We start from the raw sequence: 6,000 nt of genomic DNA, 5'->3' as shown, positions 1-6,000 counted from the left end.
AGATCACATTAACAATAATTATTGATCAGTCTACGTTATGGAAGTAGACTGAAAATAATATATTTTAATATTGTATGCTTCATTATTAAGAGTTCCTAAAACATTTTGGATACTATTTCATAATGTCTAAATATACTAACGCTACTAACATCTAGCGTTGTTAGAATAGTTAGAAACATCTAGGGCTAGATTTACTAAGCGGCGGGTTTGAAAAAGTGGGGATGTTGCCTATAGCAACCAATCAGATTCTAGCTATCATTTATTTAGTGCTTTCTACAAAATGACAGCTAGAATCTGATTGGTTGCTATAGGCAACATCTCCACTTTTTCAAACCCGCCGCTTAGTAAATCTAGCCCCTAGAGTTGTTAGGGGAGGGAACAAGCTCCCTCCCTTCATCAGAACATCCCCCAATCTCTCCAGTTTCAAACGGGCTTTAAAAACTCACCTTTTTCTAAAAGCCTTCCAGTCTCCCACTTAACTACCTACCTTATCTTCTGCTTCTCCCTCCTTCTTCCCCCTTCCCTGATTCTGCATGCGTTTCCCCTTCTCTCCCTCTCACCCCTGTGTCTCTCTGTCTTGTCTACCCCTCCCCTTAGATTGTACGCTCCCTTGAGCAGGGCCATCTCTCCTCCTGTTTCCACCACTTCTAACTCTGCTCTCCAGCTACCTAGCCCTCCTCCTCGAGGACTTTCCGCCCTCCGATCCCTCTCGCTTTTCTCTTCACCCTTCTGGGGCTCCCTGAGTTACTGTGCTTATTGTTAATTGTACCATGCTGTCTCACCTTGTACTGTGATATTGTTTGTCCCTGTACGGCGCTATGGACACCCAGTGGTGTCGTGTAAATAAAAATGAATAATAAAAAATTTAAAATAAACATTAAAGATAATTTACAAACCACAAAAATTTGTGGATGTGCAGTGCACTTTAATTTTTACAAGTTTTCCTATTTAACCAGTTTGGGCCTGAGTCATTAAGGAGAGCAAAGCATAAACAATGAGTAACTTTGCACCTGGGCAAAACCATGTTGCATTGGAGAGGGAGGTAAATTTAAAATGTAATGGATGATTCATAGTTGGGATAGGGCATGTCCTAGATCAACTTTAAATGTCAGTGTAAAAATAAAGCTATCAAGTATTTGTGTGCTACATGAAAAAAACAGCTAGTATTTTCCCTATATGCAAAATAACAAACTAATTTGCACCCCTTGCATTGTAACATGGTTTGTCCAGAAACAAGCTTACTCCTTATTTTTGGTTTGCTCTCCTTAATGACTCAGAGTCTTTGAGTCTACACAAATACATATCTAATTCCCATCTTTGAGAAGTGCCTCCATGCAGATACTTTGCAAAAATATTGGTGGGATTGAGGTGTCAATGGTTGAAGTGGACTGGTATACAGTAGAGATGCTCAGGCTCGGTTCCCCGAGAACCGAACACACCTGAACTTCAGATCCGAGTGCCGACTTTCACCCTTGAAATTGAAAACGAGGCAAAACGTCATTGTTACGTCTTCGGATCTTGCGAGCTTTGGATTCTTTAAGTACCGCCCTCCACGGCGATCCAGCGCCATTTCACAGAGGGACACAGAAGGGGTAGCACAGTTCTTGGCAGTCTCTAGTGCAGCTGGCCAGCATCATAAGTATAATAGAAAGTGGAGGGGTAGCAGTGTTCTTCAAAGTCTCCAGTGACATTCAGGAGAGCTCCATTGCTCCATTACTAATTGTCAGTGCTGAAATAGAAATAATAGGGATGGCAGGCTTGGTCTTCTAAATCTGCAGTCTCATTGTACTGTGTTATATAGGTAAAACACAAAGAGGAGAGGTCAATTGCTCAATTGCAAATTGCACCACTTTTCTTTTCTGCCACTGCTGTGTGGCAATGTTTCCTAGATGTGCTAGGAACTGCCGTGTGTTTGAGTCATTGCTCTGTCGCCTAGCATCCAGCCAGGTCGCTGCAGTCTTTGTTTGAAAGTGTATGAAAATAATATTGTGACCTGTGAGGTGGTCAAAATTGACTGCAAATGACTTGAAATTAGTGTTATTGAGGTTAATAATTATGTAGGGAGGAAAAAAAAGCAAAAATATGTGATTTTAGCAACAAAAAAAATAAGGATTTTAGAAAAAAAATCGGGATCCAAAACCAAACCCAAAACACACAAGGGCGGTTTTGCCAAAACGGGGGTCAGTGAACATCTCTATTATACAGTGTTATCCAATACCGCCACTACTAATGCTTTGATTGTAAAACTATAAGATTCCAATCACTTACATTTTCCATACCGCCATTTCTAAATTTCCACTTCCATCGCTGATTGTGGTACTAAATGGGAATGTGCATTGGCTGCACATGCTGGCAATAATAATAACATAACTTCAAAGTACTGACTGCTATCCCTAATAACTCCCTCAATTATTTATATTGTTTCCTTTTCTTATGAAGTACTGTTAAGTTGACTCTTACTTGTGTCTCATTGGTGATACCTTTATTTAATTGATTACTTAAGTATCATCATTCTTATAAACATGTTTTTCCAAGTTGTGTTTGGTTGGTGTATTAGATGCTTTATGTAAAGTGTACTGAAATAAAGTTGTTTTGTGGGAGAAGAGGTTCTGCAGCCACCAACTAGACTGGGAACACACCAGGATATGTGTACTATCTGCCCTATCAAGCACATTTATATATCCCTTCCTGTAAACCAGAAATCTTGTTTATGCATGTGGGTGCATAACAAGACTCATTCCTGTGCTTTGTCAACAAGTAACAAAGAACACCCTGTACCAGGGGCACAACAGTCAGTGGTGCAAGTGGTGCAGTGGCTATGGGGCCTGAAGGTGAGGGAGGGGGCAGAGGGGGCAGCAATGGTGGGCTACTCCCCCCGCTGAGACCTCTGTTCACACATGAAGCCCCTGCTCTACTTGAAAAAGAGTAGAGCAGAGGTTTCTTCTGAGCATCGCATGCACATTGCATTGAGAACTGAGCGGGGGCAAGGAGGCGAGAACAGCATCTCCAGTTCCCCACCCTAATTTTGCAATTGGGGCCCCAGTGATGATACACTGTTCCGCTGCTGCCCTCTACCACCCAGGGTCATCCTATTGCAGAAGCGGGTGTGGGTGAAAACCCGAACTGCAGGAATGCTGGAATGCCGGAATGATTTGGCTCCCTGCACCGCCCTCTGCTGCTTGGTGTCTTGAGTGAAGCTTGCTGTGTTTTCTCTCCCTGTAAAAGGAATTATGTTCTCTGTTCTGCTACACAGACTACACAGATATATTCTCTGTAATATGTGGAACAACTGTTACACATATTATATTGCATCTATATTGCATTGTTTGCATGTGTGTGCGTGTGTATATGTATGTATGTATATATATATATATATATATATATATATATATATACATATACACATGCACATAATATATTTATATATTTCTGTATATCATAGCTATATATTCTAGTTATCCGTTCTATCTGCCTGAATATATGTCGGAATGGAGCGCTGAGTACCTTAGCCATCGCTTCTGGCTACCGGAATGAATGTCTCAATATCTTAGCCATTCATTCCAGGTGCCGGAATAGATGCCTGAGTACCTCAGTCATCCATCCAGGCTGCAAGAATTGGGCACTAAGTATCTTAGAGAACTATTCCAAGTGGCGGAATGGGGCTCAGAGTACCTTAGCCATCCATTCCGGGTGCCGGAATAGATGTCTGAGTATCTTAGCGATCCATTCCGGTTGTCGGAATAAGGGGTTTTTTATATTAAAAATGCCGGAATGGGGTTCTTAGTACCTTAGCCTTCAATGGGTGGTTAAGGTCCTCGGAGCCCCAATCCGGCACCAGGAATGAATGGTTAAGGTCCTCAAAACTCCATTCCAGCAGCCGGAATGGATGGCTAAGGTACTGGCAGACCCATTCCGGCACCTGGAGTAGATGGGTAATGTGCTCAGAGCCCCATTCCGGCACCCGGAATCGATGGGTAAGGTCATTGTAGTGAGATTCCAGCAGCCGGAATGGATGAGTAATGTACTGGCAGGCCCATTCTGGCAGCCGGAATGGATTGGTAAGGTAATCAGAAACCCATTCTGGGACCCAGAACGAATAGTAATGGTACTCACCGACCCATTCCAGCACCTGGAATGGATGGGTAAGGTGCTCAGAACCCCATTCCGGCATCCGGAATGAATGCTTAATGTACTCAGACCTCCATTCTGGCACCCAAAATGGATGGCTAAGGTAGTGGCAGACCCATTCCGGCAGCCGGAATGGATGGTTAAGGTCCTCGGGACTCCATTCTGTCAGCCGGAATGAATGGGTAATGCCGAAATATATTCAGGCAGAGAAAACAGATAGCTAGAATATATAGCTATGATATACAGAAATATATATTATGAATATTTATGTATATATATATAGAGAGAGAGAGAGAGAGAGAGAGAGAGAGAGAGAACATACACAGAACATAACAGAACAGAATGCACTATATAGGGAGAGAAAACACAACAAGCTTCATTCAAGACACCAAGCAACAGAGGGCGCTGTAGTAAGCTGACTCATTCCGGCGGTCCGGCATTTCGGCAGTTTTGGCTTTTACCTAAACCCAATAAAAATTGGTGCACAACATGTCAAAACGGCACTTGTGCTACAGGTCTGTATTGGTGAAGGTTTCTAATTGACCGTTATATTCTGTTAGACTGTATGCAAGACAATGCTGGAAGTTGCTTATTTAATAGAAATGTATCCTTCTACTCTCTGCATGAAATGTATTTTAATAAATATTTATCTGCATTCAACAAGAAGCAAATCATTACATAATCTTGTAAACTTCATGATATCAAATCTTTAATTTTGAAGAATAAGCTCTATTACATATAGGAACACTAATATAGTTGTAATGAAACGAATAACATGCTGACAGACACTAGGTGGCGTCTATCGTACTCTGTCAACTTTAATTGCTGCTAACTATCAATTAGTAGTGGTTGGTCCTTAGGTTGTATATTTCATAGTGTGTGAAATGATAGGGGTGCCTATTACACAGCTTAATGATTAAAACCCTTATATACTTAATATAAAGACTTGTGCTTAGCAAAACTGGAATTACTGTATCATAAGTAAGTCGGTTTCTCTAGACAGATGATGACTTCCAACAATAAAATTGAAAATATCCATCAGTGTTAACCATAAAAACTATACTTGACTACACTGAAAATGTAAAACATGAAAATATTATAGGTATTAGCTATATAAAAAAAAAAAGGACAGAGTGGACCAGCCACTTGGTTATTTTCTACTGTTAAATTCTAAATTTTGAAGAATGCAGATTAGAGTAAATCGTGACTCCATTACCTGTTCACACGTGCCCTGAGGTTTACTGTCATGGTGAAAAGTTTTATTCCATAAATCACAGACCAATTCAGTATAGAATACTCATGAGAAGTTCCAAAATAGCAAATAAGAAGGAACATGACAGTGTCAGTGAGGCTTGACTGTGCAAAGACACCTCCTCCCTTTCTGTCAGGAACAGCTAGAGACTGTGGCTTGGTGAGGCAGTTTGTGCTATTGCTAGCTGAGTGACGTGCCTGCGCCTCTCTGCGGGAGTGTGCCCTGCACCTGGCTTCAGTCTCACAGGGATATGCAGAGAGCGAATCCTGAGCCCTGGCTCCTATGTGTCACAGCTCAGCTACCCTGCTCACCCCTTCCATACGTAGACTGCGATCAGCATCTTCCTAGGATACAGTAGCCGCTGCAGCAGACTCAACCATATGCTGGAGCTCCGCTCTGTCTTACTTTAGGATTGCTGGTAAGTGAGAACATCCTGAATGCATGCAATTTAGCTGTGCACGCTCTCAGGCATTATTATATTATGACATGTCATTTCTAGATTTTATTCAGCTTTGGTGGACTAGTTGAGAACATTTGAGAATTTTAATGATTCGGGGATGTAGCACACTCCAAAAGCAGTGGGTATTTCACATGACTATTTTATCCACTGTTTCAATTCC

At 41.6% G+C, this 6,000-nt stretch overlaps 1 protein-coding gene across 2 annotated transcripts in view; it reads left to right on the top strand.

Annotated features, from left to right (window-relative positions):
- Positions 1 to 5,714: 5,714 nt before the first annotated feature.
- HS3ST5 (heparan sulfate-glucosamine 3-sulfotransferase 5) overlaps positions 5,715 to 6,000 on the top strand; it is a 245,783-nt gene continuing 245,497 nt past the window's right edge. For both annotated transcript variants that reach the window (XM_075202944.1, XM_075202945.1), the window contains exon 1: positions 5,715 to 5,798. The gene's annotated coding sequence lies outside the window, so the exon portion shown is untranslated. The remainder of the gene's footprint in view (positions 5,799 to 6,000) is intronic.

Source organism: Mixophyes fleayi, chromosome 3, assembly GCF_038048845.1.
Source record: "Mixophyes fleayi isolate aMixFle1 chromosome 3, aMixFle1.hap1, whole genome shotgun sequence".
Classification (NCBI taxonomy): domain Eukaryota; kingdom Metazoa; phylum Chordata; class Amphibia; order Anura; family Limnodynastidae; genus Mixophyes; species Mixophyes fleayi.
This window is presented reverse-complemented; position numbering and strand designations above follow the sequence as displayed.